At 38.2% G+C, this 16,006-nt stretch overlaps 1 protein-coding gene, 1 long non-coding RNA gene and 2 other non-coding genes across 6 annotated transcripts in view; 1 reads left to right on the top strand and 3 right to left on the bottom strand.

Moving 5' to 3' along the window:
- Positions 1–16,006, bottom strand: part of LOC127531948 (NACHT, LRR and PYD domains-containing protein 12-like) — a 211,280-nt gene that overhangs the window by 48,570 nt on the left and 146,704 nt on the right. The gene's annotated exons all lie outside the window — the stretch shown is intronic.
- Positions 7,723–9,751, bottom strand: LOC127532048 (uncharacterized). Of its 3 annotated transcripts, none has more exons than XR_007939258.1 (5): positions 9,414–9,751; positions 8,861–9,308; positions 8,660–8,722; positions 8,430–8,498; positions 7,723–8,020 (listed from the first exon to the last, which is right to left on the bottom strand). It is a non-coding gene; the product is annotated as an uncharacterized LOC127532048 (long non-coding RNA). The 3 variants fall into 3 exon arrangements; XR_007939259.1 differs by having other exon boundaries at positions 8,861–8,986; positions 9,235–9,746; XR_007939257.1 differs by having other exon boundaries at positions 8,861–9,740.
- Positions 12,696–12,767, bottom strand: trnag-ucc (transfer RNA glycine (anticodon UCC)). Its single transcript has one exon. It is a non-coding gene; the product is annotated as a tRNA-Gly (tRNA).
- On the top strand, positions 13,568–13,649 carry trnas-aga (transfer RNA serine (anticodon AGA)). Its single transcript has one exon. It is a non-coding gene; the product is annotated as a tRNA-Ser (tRNA).

Here is a 16,006-nt window from a genome sequence, read left to right on the forward strand (position 1 = left end):
TTTTGGACTGTGGGAGGAAGCCGGAGTACCCGGAGGAAACCCACGCATGCTCAGGGAGAACATGCAAACTCCATGCAGAAAGATCCCAGGCCCACCCCATGAGTCGAACCAGAGATCTTCTTGCTGCAAGGCGAAAGTGCTAACCACTACGCCATTATTTGGAATATGTACATTCATAATGCGAAAGTAAAATATTGGTTAAAGAGGTGATCAGAAATCAGTTACTCTAAAGTTTGCTGTATCCTGTCAGAACTTCTCATAGCAGCTGCTCCAATAATCTAACAGGTGTCATGTTACCTCGGCAGCTCCAGAGACGTTCTACCTGAAACCATCAGTCTGATCAGAATATTATCTCACATTCTTTAGAGAGATGAAATCAATACAGATGAATTAAATGATGATGTGGCAGTTTGGAGCTGTGAGTAATATTCTCAGTAAGGCTCTGACTGTAAATTAAAGGTTCTCTGGGTGGGTCAGAGAATCATTTACAGAGTAACAGAGCTGTAAAACACACCAGGAACAGACTGTAGTCAGGTCATGCAGATAAGAAACAGGAACAAAGGTCAGAACATGATGACTGATGGAAAGATAGCTGGTATAGATGCAGATGCATTGATTTAAGAACAGGAAACGGGTGTGTTTCAGTACCGATACTATTACATAAAGTTCAGTATATTGACATCAAACAATGAATACGAGACAAGAGATCAACATTTCAGCTTTTATTTCCAGGTATTTACATCAGGATTTGATAGACAACTTAGAAGATAGCACCTTTTTGTTGAACCCACCCATTTTTAATGTGACCAGAAATACTGCAACATGTGACAGACAGGTGTGTTTTGTTGCCCCGGTGTGTCCTATTACATTGATTATTCAAACAATAAATAGTGCTCAATGTCTATGTTCAGTTTCAGATTTGGGTTTTATCTGTGCAGACTGCATCTATAGTTAGAGATGTAACCAACATGAAAACCAGAGAGCTGTCTATGGGTGGAAAACAAGCAATTGTGAAGCTGAGAGAAGATGGAAAATCAGTCAGAGCCATTAAACAAACATTGGCCATAGCAAATGCAACCATTTGGAATGTCCTGAAGAAGAAAGAAACCACTGGTGGACAAAGCAACAGACGTGGAACAGATAGACCAAAGAAACCAGCAGCAGCTGATGACAGAAACATTGTGAGAGCTGTAAAGAAAGAACCTAAAACAACTGTCAGTGAAGGCATCACAATCTACTGTTAGCAGAAGACTTCATGAACAAAAGTACAGAGAATTCACCAGAGGATGTAAACCACTCATTAGCAAGAAGAAAAGTACAGAGATGAACCTCAAATATTCTGAGACAAAGCTTTTTGTGCTGATGAAACAAAGATGAACCTTTACCAAAGTGATGGGAAGGCTAAAGTTTGGAGAAAGAAAAGATCTACTCACGATCCCAAACATATAAAATCATCTGTGAACACAGTGGAGGTAATGTCATGGCTTGGGTTTGAATGGCTTCTTCTGGGACGGACTCATTAATCTTCACTGATGATGGAACACATGATGGCAGCAACAAAATGATCTCAGAAGTCTACAGAAACATTTGTATGAAGGTATTTCAGGTGCAAAATGTTTGAGCACCTGTAGCATCAAATTTGGAGTTGTGTACATTGAATTTGTATGTGTATCAGCAAATCTGGTTTCCCACACTCTACGAGTTGTGTACTTGTAAGATAATTTCTTGTATGTGTCGATTTTTTTCTTCCCACAAATACAACACAAAAATACACATTCACAAAATCACATTTACAGGTGCACAAATCCTTCTCCACAAGTCACATATTTCAACACTGACATGCTCACATTTTGCACCTATTGTTGCAGCACACTAAGTGCAAAACATACTTGTGCACCTGTATTGTACGAAGTGAAGTTGAAGTGAGAATTTGAGTATGTGCAAATCTGAATGTGAACTTGTGCAATAAGTATGTGAAATAATTTACCATGAAAATAGCTGTGTCCTCTAACACACAAACACAAATTGCTACTTACAACCACTCGAATCCTCCCCACGAGTCACACATTCTCTGTTTTCTACAGGTGCAAATCAGAAATCGTACTTCCGGTCCCGCTGAGATATTTGGTGCAAAACTATAAAACGATCCGATCTGTGTATAAATTCTATGCTCTGAGACTGACAGACTTTTCGGACAGTCAGACAGACGCTTTGCCCGCCCAGCCAATCAGAGGTTACTATTCCATCCGAGGTCGCTTTACCGACTTCCGGGTGTGGAATTTCACGATGGAGAGAGTGCAGGGAGTTCTTGTTTTGGACGGCTGGTCTGCTCTAATCTCGATAATGCGCATTTCCCAATGACACAAATAACTTATCCATTCCTCTTAGTTTATTGAAATCAAAGCCTATACTCTCTCCATACAAAATGTGAGCGTGTCAGTGTTGAAATATGTGACTTGTAGAGAAGGATTTGTGCACCTGTAATTACGATTTTGTGAATGTGTATTTTTGTGTTGTATTTGTGGGAAGAAAAAAATCGACACATACAAGAAATTATTTTACAAGTACACAACTCATAGAGTGTGTGAATTCAGATTTGCTGATACACATGCAAATTCAATGTACACAACTACAAATTCGATGTTAAAAGTGCTCAAACATTTTGCACCTGAAATACCTTCATACAGATACTCCAAAGTCATGAGTGTGAATGGAGATCCTTGTACAGAAAGATATGGTCCACACAGTCCTACTGTTAAACATGCATTATTTAAAATCAAATGTTAATCATTTCCATCCTACAACTGTTGCACTGAAGTTGTACTAATAAGAACAATTCATATTTAGAACTGAGAACAAATACATTGGGTTCTACACCTCTTCCTTCTTTCTCCAAACATCAGCAACATTTCATGGCCAAAGAGCTCTAGTTTGGTCTCATCTGACCAAAGGACATGCTTCCAGTATTCATAATCTCTCTCCAGGTTGTCCTGAGCAAACTTCAGTCTGGCTTGAAGGTGTCTCTTCTGCAGAAGTGGAGGGTTAGGGTTCAGTCTATTTCTGTGTCTTCTTTGACACTAGAATTCCTGACTTGTCTCAGTCATTAACCAGTGTTCTGATGGTTGTTCTAGCATCTTTAGACACATCTCTCACAAATTTTCTTTCCAGAATCTTTAAAATCTTTGGCTTCCTCCCTCTGCCAGACTTGTTCTGTACTGTGTGGCTCTCTTTGTATGTCTTCTTTAGACTTCTCACTCCACTTCTTAACACTTGGAAATGCTGTGATAACTTTGTAGATCCTTCTCCTGCTTTGGAAGCATCAACAATTCTTTGTCTGAAGTCTGAGCTGATTTTTTTGACATGATGCTTTCTCAAGTGACAGCTCAAATCTTTAACAAAGTTTTTATACTGTGCATAAAGTGTAGAACAACCCCCATTGTTAACTCCACTGATTGACTGATTACAAGCTGTGAGCATCACAGAGTTAAAGCACATGATTGGACAAAAGTGGTTTGTGGTTTGGCTCAATAAAAAGGTCAGTTTTTAAGGAGGCTAATCATTTTTGACCCTGGTAGTTTTTGATTTTTGTTAAATAATTTTATTTCTGTGTGGAAAGTGAAATAATGTAAGAATCCAAAATAAAACTAGAATGTTTGGAAAAGCCATGCTAAAAATTCTTTGATCTGTTTGTCAACACTTGGGAATTTTTTTCCCAAAAACTTAAAATTTCATATGGGGGATATTCATTTCATCTTCAACTGTATTGTACTTTTTAAAAAAAAAATAATTTCATCACAAAACACCTTTAGGATGAAAAAAAATAGTACATGTCAAATATTTACTTAGAAAACAGCTGAAACTGTTGCTAAAGAGAGAGCTGGGGATCAGAGGAAGACTTGTTGTTTGAACTTGGAAGATAGAATGTCTGACAGTATAAAGATTTTCCTGACAAAAATGTTTGCAGTTCAGAGTGTGGGATGATGGGATATGTAGTGTTTGTCTACATTCAGTCAGAAATGAGCACAGCCAGACAGCCTTAAAAAATGTTGCAGTTTTGCAACTGTGGCTTCAGAGGGTGAAATGAATTGTGCAATACAGCGGTTATGGTGAATGTGACGGTTTCACAAATAAGTGATAAAGCTGCCAGTGAGGAAAGGCTGTCACATCAACACAATGTACATTTTAGTACCACTTAGGTTTGGTGACCTGAGATGGTACCAATATCTGGTCTGGCCCATGAAATGACAATTATTTATAAAACACATTTATTTCAGCAGTATTTGTATCAGTTTTATAACTCCTGCTGGTTGGGAACACCCAAAAATGTCTGAAGATTTTTTCTTAAAAGATTTTTTTACTTAATATTTCAGTTGTGTCACAACAGTGTTGTTTTTGAGTTAAAATACGATGAATGATTGAATCAGTTTCATTGTGACATACCTATATGACAGATAAAAACAGTTTAAAGTGTCTTTTACTCACCTTCAGACGGAGAAAAGAAGCTGCAACATGAAGACAGTAAAAGCAGAACTAATTTGAGGAACAGGAACGGCCGTAACGTCACTGTTGTCAGGGAAACGAAGCAGGAAACCTGATGGATCCGTTTGTGGTGAAAATGTGTGTTTGGGAACATTTTCCATTTCTTTCTAATTCTATAAATATGAAGCTTTTAGGAAGAATCAAGAAGAATCAATCCCAGAAGTGATGAGTCCATTTCAACACTAAATGTCCTGAGAAGCTGTTTTACAGGAACTACAGTCAGAGAGGGAATCTACACTCTACATGTCACCTGAGGAATCCAAACCTTCTCTGGCTTCATCTTCTTCTTTGTCTGCTGCTGTGGACTTTAATCCACTCCTCATTTCAATGTGGAAGCTCAATAGTTTAGTGTTCTGCTCTCCTTTAGTCTCTTCTTGGATTTGATCACTTCCTGATTTTTTCTGTCTTTGCTTTAAACCATTTCCTGTCATTTTTCCACATTCATGAAAATGTCTTTTGGATTGGATTAATTCATTGAAACTTTGAAGAACTTCACTCATTCTTTCCCATTTCATTGCTTCATTGGTATGTTTGACTCTCATAATTCCACACAGTTTGGTAAATGTCACACTTTGAGCCTCTGGACCCACAACATCACTTTGTAAATTCTGTTTTTAAGGATCATTTAATGTCCTTACAACTGAGAACCTGCCTCATTAATTCACTTTCATGCTGTTTTAATGTGAAATATTGAACGTTTTCCTCCATTTATCTGATATCTTCCAGACGAAATCAGCCAACAGTGTCTGAAATCACTGATTGTAGCTGCTCCACTGTTTACTCGTGTGTTTTCTCTCCATATCTTCAGAATAATTCCTCCTCTGATTCTTCAGGCTGTTTCCAGTCCAGCAGCAGCAGCGTCCTCTGCAGGTTGGACAGATAAAAGCTTCCAGCATCTAAGATAAGATAAGATAAGATAAGATAAGATAAGATAAGATAAGATAAGATAAGATAAGATAAGATAAGATAAGATAAGATAAGATAGACTTCATTGATCTCACAAAGGAGAAATTTACTGTTACAGGGCTCTTAGGAACAAAAACAGAGGAGTGCATGAGATAAAACTGAATAAGTTGGTTGAAATGAATGAAAGAAAAGAATCAATGAATAAATTGATTAAATTAGACAAAATAAATATATGACAAAAAAATGAAAACACACAAAAAAAGAATAAATGGAACAACAGTTTGTGGATGGTTAGGAGTTGGTGTTTATCCCATCAATATTTTAGTGGGAAAACAAGTTAAAATAAAGTCATGACAACAATCAACTTTGACAAATGTGCAAGTAGACTTTATTTAAAAGCATAAAGGCCTTTATTTTCCTTCAATTATTCTTCAATTATTCTTCACTTTTTCTTTCTGAATATTTTGCAAATTTTCAGAAAGTTGGGAAATGAAGACAACATGAGGGTTAATGTAAAGATGATTAAATGTTGCCAACATCCCTGTTGATGCTCTTTGTTTCTCTTTAAATGAAGCTCTCTTACGGCCACCATAATGTCCACCCAACCCCATGATCCAAGTCATCCCCTGTCCATATTTGCTGTTTGTTTGACCCCATAAGGCCACGAACCCTGGCTGATCCTTCATCTGAGGACAAAGCTTATGTTTGCAGTGACATCATAAATGCCTGTGCAGAGAAAACAATGGCTGATGAATTTAGCAGGGAGTCGAGCACAGTGGACAGCAGAGAGACACGGAGACGTGGCCTGAAACTTCCACTGTCATGGAACGTTTTCAGACGAGGACCCACACCTTGGCCAAACATGCAGAGTGCTTCCCAAAAACAGGGCTGAGCTGGAGATCAGATTGCTGTGCTTGTTGCAGAGACAGTGGAAGGGGAGGGAGGGAAGCATCGCTGGGATCATCAGGTTATAACACTAAGTGTTTATGTGAAGCTCTGTGACTGCTGCAGACAGTCAGAGACGGGGCTCTGCTCCTTGTTTTTATAAGCTGCCTGGAATGTGTTGAGGACTGTGGACATCTGCTTTATCAGCATCTGTGCATCCACCCCCAGCTATGAATGTGCTGCTGGTCTGATAATGTATCACACTGTTACCGATATCTGTAAATACAGACTGTGTGAATGACAGCTTTGCAGTTCTTTGCACCATTTAATTAATGGGCTGCATTTTGCACTAAATAATTTACATCTAAACCTGCAACACAGGAAGCAGCCTGGGAGAAATGCCTGCTTTTGAATGCATGTTTTCTTTTCTTTTTTTTACTGTTGTTGTTTCAGTTGCACTACCCACAGAGTTGCTGTTTCAGTCTGGCTCTCCTGGAGCTTTTTGGTGTGAAAATTCCTCAGAGTCCTTCTCAGGTCGTTTCAGATTCATCCCACCCATGCAGTCACACTGACTCGTGGATTACCATTTTCTTTGTTCGGCTAATTGCATTATTGTGGCTTTTTAAAAATCCAGTAGGTGGTGTGTGAGCCGGTGAATGAATGTACAATCACTTATGGATGAGATTTATTTCTTCACATGTAAATGAAATGCTTCGTTTTCACCGTCTGCTGTGAAGTTTCCACAGTCTGGACGGGACACTTTAAATCATTTCACGGTGAGAATTGATTAGGTGTGGATTTTTATTAGCATTTGTAATAAATGTAATCTCAGTATTATCCTGCAGAGGCCTCGGGTTATTTCCTGATATCGCAACGTCATGCCAGAAATTAAATAATTGGTGACTGATGTGCCATTTCTCAAAAGCTGAGTGACAAAGATAATGCTGCAAAGTCCCTTCTTGCTGATGTCATCTTTTAAATAGACCAGGCCCATGTAACCTAACACCTTGGTGGGAATGCACTCAGTCAAGCCGATTGTTTCTGCTCACCAGGGCCGGCCCTAGGTTCACAGGCACCCTAGGCAAAATAGTAATACGGCGCCCCCCCCCCCCCTTCGAATCCAATACACTTTCCCATAAATCTCTGCGCAGAGATTCAGCAGAGGTGTCTACACTAAAGACCTGCTTTAATTTGTTAACATAATCATAACAATAGGAGCTATATCATGCAAAATCCACTTTTTGTAGGTTTTAACCATGTCATACTGTTATTTCCTCTTCAAAAACACCCCCAAAGTGTTTTTTTTTTTTTGTCCCCGTTTGTTTGTGCTTTTCCTGTTTCTGCTGCTCAACTAGCAGCCCCTCCCAGACCTGAGAAAAACGAGAAAAACTATCTTTCTTTTTTGAATACATGAGCCATGACCTTTTGATTTTTTCCCCATTGGTCAACAGTCTGAAGAAATGGCGGTGATGGCAACTTCTTCCATCCTGTTTTTTGGGGAACGAGAAGTCTGACCTTATTACAGGTGGTCCTCGACTAACCAATTCAGTCCTCTCTGAATCAGACAAGTTGGGTGGCCAATCAGCGGGATCAATGGGGGCTGCTGAGATGGGCTCACATACATCTGTTGATGTTGATGGAGCGCCTGTAGGCTGGCGGATTGTATTGAGACTGCTGGTGCTGGGTCCTTCTGTAAGAGATTAAAATACACAAGATGTCAATGACAGGACAAATAAATTTTATTTATTTATTTTTTTACTGTGATTCAAATATTTCTATAAAATGCAGAAAATATATTTGTTTTTCAAAGTATGATAAGTATGCATAATTTGCATTCTGGCATTAAATAAAGATAATGCACACAGTGAGCAACAAACTAAAACACTAAATTGTACCATATTTTTGAAGAACACCAAGATTTTTTTTTTTTACTCTTTCTTTTATTTGCCAACAAATGACCATAACATGATGTATTGATTGTTTAAGTAATTGTGTATGCTTTTCTCACGAGTTTATATATATATATATATATATATATATATATATATAATAGAATGAATGTATATTCCTATATATAATACAAAATGTATAATACTCACCTGGTTCAACCGTTTGAGGTGGTGTCTGAAGAATTACAGTGCTGCTGCTTGGTGCTTCACTGACTGCTCCTGTACAAAGCAAAAACATATAGATCTTTAAGAATTACTTTTTTTCCTCAATTGTTTTTGTGAAAATTATATAATACAAAACATAAAGTGGATGGATTTGATTCAAATCTTATATAAGACGTATAATTACATTGCTACTACTTTGCTATTGTAATGCTCACCAGCATCAACATTTTGAAGTTGTGTCTCAATCACTGCTGTGCTTCTGCTTAATGCTTGAGATGCTGTGTAAAACACCAAATAATAGATTATTGACTTTTTGGTGAGCCAACATAATAACATATATAAGTCATAGACAGTGGAGTATCTCATACCACTCCAACAAAACTATTACATAAACATTAGTAATCCTTTCAACTTACAATGTTCACTGTCACTGTCACTAACAGCCACAGGAGAAGGTAACTGTGAGACCGAGCTTGCTGCCTCTTCTGCAGCAGCTTCTACAGTTGGCCCCTGTCGTGGCTGTAGATATTTTCTCAGAGCATCTGATCAAAAGAAACATGCTTGCACATTACATGAATTTGTGGATTATGCACAAAAGTGACTAAACCAACGAGGTAAAACGTCTGCTCTATTAAATAAACTGGCACAGGCAAGAATGTATGATGTTTCAACAAATAGAGGTAGGTTATAGCACATAATAAGTAGCATTTGACTTAGCTAGCGTTAGCACAATCGTAAATTGACATCCAGATGAAAGGTCGAATTATGTCATTATCCAAAGAATATATACCTCGACTTTGAGCCCGTTTCTCCTCCTCTTCTCTTCTTCGCTTTCTGAAAGCAGCACCCGAAGGCTTGGACTGCCTTTTCATGATAAAAGTTTTATGTTTACAAAAATGACAGCGCTACGACGACGACCATCTCATCAATAAACTGATGGGATGCGCTGCCCATCCCCCACTCACTCACCTTGTAAACTCAACAGCATGCTGTAGTAGCGCGGGGCGCCGCCCCGGCGGCGGCGCCGCAGATCAGATGGAAAAGGATGCATGCGTGACTCACAACTCGCGAGAGTTGTGAGTCATGATTAGTGAAAACGAGTTTTATTTTAAGTTTCACAAAATTTGTAGTTATTTATAGGTTGAGAGACTGAGAGTAAACATAATGGTGCATTAAGAAAGTGAATTAAAAAAAAATTTAAAAAAAAAGGAAAGAAAGACTGAGAGGGAGACTGCCATTTGGCGCCCCCTCACCAGATGGCGCCCTAGGCAACGGTCTAGGCCGCCTATGCCGTGGGCCGGCTCTGCTGCTCACATACAGTTTCTTGTGTGAGATAAGTATGGCCTGGCTGCAGAGAGAACAACAAGGCCTTAAAAGCGTGGATGAGACATCGACTGTCAACGCCTCGGTTTGTCAGATTCTTAACCAGATTCGTGCTCAAGCAGCGCCAAAGTTGACGAGAATGAACACTGTAAACAGCAGTGTGTACGTGTGGTGGCTTTCCAGTAAGATGGTTTCTGATATCACATCATCCCAGACTAATATTCAGACTATTAGTCAGGATGTGATGAGCTGAGCTGGTGCCTGCTGTGATTCATGTAGCAGCTTCTGAATAGGCAGCATAAATGTTATGGCACAGAGGATGTGAGTCAGGACAGAGAGAATCCAGTTCACTGGGCCATTACTGCAGCTGAAAGGAAGAGGAGGAAGTTGGTTTGAAGATTTGTCACCATAAGATCTCTCTGTTTTAGAAAGGGGGTGGGTTCCTCTCAGGAATGTGAAAAGACCTGGGTGTTGGGAAGGTTTTTTCCCCTATAAATAAGACTAACTAGTCACAAGATTCAGTGTTTGAGGGACAGCTAGTTCTATAGTATGGACGCACAGAAGGCACAATGTTAATGTTCTGTTTGGATCACTTCATGTATTTCATTAAGGTGATAGTTTTAAAAGTTCAATTAAAAAACTTTAAAATCTGTATGTTTTTTTTAAAGTAAAATAACAGCAAATATCTGTAATTTTTTAGTTTGAAATAAAAGTGCGTTTTTACATTCACACATTATATAATAATAAATTATTATTTGTATAAAATATCATTTTTTGTGTGTTTCTCTTTACAATCAACATGTAAATTAAAACTTTTTTCTAGGATTTTACTGGAAATTATTGGTAGTTTTACAAAAAAAGTGAAGTTATGTAAAACAGTTTTAGAATATGTAGAATGTTTTTATTTTACAATTTAAAAATTGTGTAAGATAATAAAATGTTACATTTTTAGGATTTGGATATCTTTAAAATGTTGTTTTGTTTTGTAGTTTTTGTGTGTTTTGTTGATTTCAATCATTTAATTCAGTAGGTACTATTTTACAGCCAAATGTTATAAAAGGACAAATCACAATTTTAAAAAAAAACAGACTTTTGATGTGGACATTTTGCACAGCCTGTTTTTCACAGTTAATATGTGAATTTTAAAAATAAATCTGGGATTTTTCCGAGTTATTTGTAATTCTGTAAAATGATTAACTATTGCAGTTTTTAAAAAGTTTTTTAAAAATGTATTTTTTCAGTATATGGAATATTGGCTAATATGAAAACCACAAATAGTGCAAAAACTTCCAGTCTTCACCATAGTTATTATTGAAAACCAGCATTATGAACTAAAGTGGTTGTTCAGTGGCTAAATCTGCATCATGCATGTGCTGAGCCACAGGTTTGTGCAGAGCAACAGGTCAATCAGAAAGTGACCCTCTTCTCTTTGTTGTCCCTCATCCTCCCAACATGCTCTGGTTGGTTCCTTATTTCACTTCAAATCTTTTGACTGCATCTAAAGTTCTGCTTAAAGCTCATTTGGGGCAGTTGTCCTACTCACTCATCAGCGGTGCTGGGAGGTGATACATCCATCTGCGCCTGTGACGGCCGCTAATCCTTGACAACTGTGCCCCTCTGGCACCGTATCCGTTGCACTGCTGCTTGTGTGATACAAGAGGCTCCCATCCTTTGTCCTTGAAATTGTTTGAATTAGCACAACGGCGGGGGCTGGGGTTGCAAACATCAGAGTTACTCAAAAGGATTGACAAAATCACATGAGCATGATAGCTTGGAGATGGTAGACGTGTTTGACAGATAATCAGCAGTAAAATCGATACAAGTGACAGATATAGAATCAGTGCAGCCCTTTGAATGAGTCTAACTTTGGACCTCTGCTAGTGTGCTGTGCAGCACAGTGGGCAATGTTTGATCAGTGGTTTATGTCAGAACTGATCCCCTGTAGAAGATGGACTTGTAGTGTGTTTTTAAGGGATCAGTTCTATTAAAATCTGGCCTAAGTTGCCTTATACCTTTATACCTTATTTACCTTTATGAAACATGTTTGCACTTTTATTCAAATCAAAATCAGATTAAATCAAGCTTTATTGTCATTTAGCTGTAAATACAGCAGAAGTGCACACAAGATGAGCGAATGTTTCTTCAGGATCCAGTTTGAAACAATTAAACTTTACAGTAGAGAAAAAAAAACTTCACTTCATTTTAGTTCATGTTTTTCTACTTCATTGATCTTTAACATGCTAATTTTTCCCAGACAGAGCTATACAATGCGGTACTACACTATAAACATTTACAAAATGAACATTTAGTGAAAGCTTTGTGTTGGTGCACAATGTTGTATTATATTACACCACTAACACATCATTCTGGGACATTAATGTTCATGCTTTTAATCTTGTTACTGCTTTAGAACTGCTAACTGCCTGATTTACTCTAAAGAAGTTTGTGTCTACATTTATTCACTGAATTTAAAGTCATTTTTTCTATTTCATTTATCTAGTGAATCCTTTTTAATAAGTCCTTAAAATGTGTTGTACTGTTTATGATTGATTTCTTTCTTTTATTTCAACTTTTTTTAAAAATAGATTTATAAACCTATTGTATTTTGACTGATGCACAACAACACAACAAGCCCTCAAAACAAATTTTTCACTTCCAGCACTCATTGCAAAACTCTCAAACCTGTTGTGCTTGCTGATCCATGATCCACTGAACAAACGCTAAGTAGGTGTGTGTGGCTGCATGTATGAGTGTGTGAGCTTAGATAAGCCACATGCAATCACTTGTCCCACCACCAAACTTGCAACATGTCCTAGTTGGACCTCCCAGCAGCTGCTGACACTATTCACATTCTGTGACAAAGTGTTCAGTTGTGTCAGTTAAACCGTCACAAACACTAAGCACACAACACTTCATGACCAGCACACATGCGATGGCCAGGAATTGAACCCGGGTCAACTGCTTGGAAGGCAGCTATGCTCACCACTATACCACCATCACTATGAAATGGACTGTTTTTGTGTGCTCTCAGGAGTTCAAACGGATAAGAGAAGTAGGTGCAGAGAAAAGGGAGGAAATGAACATCAGCCAGAAGCCCTGATCTCTGTCACGACACACATCTTAGTATTTTCTACAGCAAAACAACCTGATGAAAATGAAACTAAATCTTGAATCATTCTCGAAACAACTTCCACATAATGGGAAAGTGATATTGATGAGCCTATTGATTCCACATTCCCATGGTCTGCAGTCTTTTTTTATAACTTTCTTTTCAGACTTTGGCTAGAGTCATTTTGTTGTTTATAGCCTGTATTATATTTTGAACTGCTGGTATTGATTTCAGATTGTCCTTTGGTGCACTGGAATGATACAGGGCAAACTAACTTTATTTTGTTCTGTTGTTGTGTTATAACTTAGTACTGTGTTTGATGATCTCTGTCAGATGAGAAGATGAGGTGGAGGACAGTGGAGGAAGTTCCATGGTGTAATGGTCATCACTCTGGGCTCTGGATCCTGGTGTCCCTGGACTTAATGGAGATGATAGGGGATGAAAAGTTGTGTGCATTTTTCTGACCACCAAGCCTGTCCTCCAGTACCCACCAACTTTAACCTCCACCAACAGGTGAGCAGAGACTCTGCTGACCTCAGGAGAGCTGCACGGAGCAACAGGGAGAGACAGAGCTCCAATATTTAAGTGATTAGATCAATGCGTAAAGCAAGGGTGGGAACACGACAGATGTTTGTATGTGAAGCCAAATTTTGTGCTTTCATCACACAGAACAGAAAGCAGTAGCACAGGAGTTGTCATGGCCGAGTGGTTAAGGCGATGGACTAGAAATCCATTGGGGTCTCCCCGTGCAGGTTCAAATCCTGCTGACAACGTTTGACTCTTTTCCGCAGTGGCGATCTATGAAATAAGAAGAGATGATGTTTAACTGATGATCTCATAATAAACGCGTGAGAAAGTCCTGATTTGAATATCATGTCATTTCTGCACAGGCACTCACCTTTGATATAGAGGATGTGAGTGATGGTTTCAATTGTCATATGTTTCCTCCTACAGTGCATGTATGAGGCCCCAGCTTCAGACTCTGACATCTCCATCAGTGTACTTCTTCAAGAATTTAAACCACCAGGACTATCCAGATTACATTTAACTCTGTAAATAAACATTTTTCAGCCTGTTCAATGTTATAAATGTTCTGTTTGGCCGTTAAAGGAGGTTTTCCTCACATTTTGGTGTATTTTAACCCTTCATTGTCTAAATTCTTTGAACAGATCTTGTGCTGTAATCAATGTCTCACTGAGTTTTTATTTTCATTGCAGTGGTTGATTTTTCCAGAGCAAGATCAATGATTTTTTAATACGTCTTTCTCCAGTTTTATTTGCTCTACCTGTGGGTTTCAACTATTATAACTTTTTTCATTTAATAAATGACTAATAACACACTTTGATCTTCATGTTTGTTTGCTTATTTGTTGAGAAGTGGGATTTAATTTTCCATGTTGGATAATCACAGCTTTTTTTATTTGGACAATGTTTATCCTCTTCCATGGCAAAAATGAATTGTTAAAATGAAAATAGAAAAAAGATCTTTTGTAAAGCAGTAAAACTAATGTTTTTATTTTTGTTCTGATCTTTTTCTCGCCATTTTCAATTATATTCAATTAAAATATGCCCTGAAAGCAAATAAAGAACTACAAAGACTGGAACAAAAAAATACTTATTTTTTGTCGTGAAGACTCAGAAACAAAACTTCAAAATAATATTTTGTGTTTTAATTTATATCTGTTCTTATTATCACAGTCAGTGACTGAGTAAAACATGAACAATATAAAGTTATAACTTGAACTTCTTTCAAACTGATTTTTCTCTGAACAATAAAAATAAAGTATGAGGTCAAAGTGTGACGGTTCGATCAACATAAACTACTAATATCCTGTTTAAGTGCTCTTGAAGCGTCAGAGCAGCAGATTGTAAAGTCTGGTCCAGATAAGGAGCTCTACAGTGAGGCTGACCGTCCATCATAGCTGTCTAACCTGGACCTCACATCTCTGAAACCGTTGGAGCTCATTTTTAATCCGCTTCATCTGGATAAACTGACCACACATTGGATGTTTTTACAACCACTTTCTCACCTCAAATCGTCTGAAAACTACATTTAGTGTCACAATAACAGCAGTATTCCCAAAATACTTGTGTTTCCTCTGAAAGTTTCCTCCTCGGTCTTTGCTGCTGGTCTAAATGCATTCCGGGTTATTTGGTTCCAAGTCCTCACTAGTCTGGTCTGATGATCCTCCATAATGTGGGCGGAGCCAGAACACATCCAGGTATTTCATTGGTTCTGGATCAGATGCTGCTTTGAACTGGATCAGTACTTGGTCTCTGACTGATGACGTTTTATAAGAACACCAGAACTTAAAGGGGAACTTCGTTTTTTTTTTTCAACCTGAGGTCTGTTTTCATTTGTCATTTCATGCATGTGAGTGATGGAGAAATGAATTTTGGACACAGCTCCAGTATTTAGCCAGGCAAGCAGCTTCGCAGCTCAGCTAGTGAAAAGTGTGGGGCGGTTTCGCGAGAAAACGTGCGATTTCTCGTGAAATCGCACAATAGCTCGCTTGATTGCTTTCTAGCGTCCAGAGCTTTGGATACAGACCACAACAAATAGCAATCGCCAAGTAATGTGGAGGTTTTCGTTCACTTCTCATCTGTTTTATGTTGTTAATACCAGCGGTATTTTCTCTTAAACTTTTTTGGAATTAAATATAATCTAGATGGAAGATTTTCTGTGGAATTTAAGTGTTTTCTCAGTAGCATGACTGTTAGGAACCATTTTAGCTCCTGTTAGCACCTTTATTTATCCCATTGTGTGGTTTCCAGACTTTATGCTAAGCTAACTGGCTGCTGGCTGTAGATATGTGCTGTCAGTCTCATCTGTGAAACATTAGCATTACATTTTTTTTAAAGATTGCTTAAGCATGGTTTTGAAAACAGGGCTCAGAATTTCAGATCACTACACACAATTAACACAACCACACACACAATACGCACAACACCTCAGGTCCTGTGCAAAATGAAACATACCATTCAAACAAAACCTTCTTATGTTACTACATGAAACACACACATTTCATGAGGATTAATTCTGTCTGAACCAGATACACACTGCTGTGTTTAACTTCAAACACTTTTAGCAGTTCTACCTCTCAGTGGTTAGATTACTGTCAGTGAAGTAC

Source organism: Acanthochromis polyacanthus, chromosome 22 (genome assembly GCF_021347895.1).
Source record: "Acanthochromis polyacanthus isolate Apoly-LR-REF ecotype Palm Island chromosome 22, KAUST_Apoly_ChrSc, whole genome shotgun sequence".
NCBI classification, from domain to species: domain Eukaryota; kingdom Metazoa; phylum Chordata; class Actinopteri; family Pomacentridae; genus Acanthochromis; species Acanthochromis polyacanthus.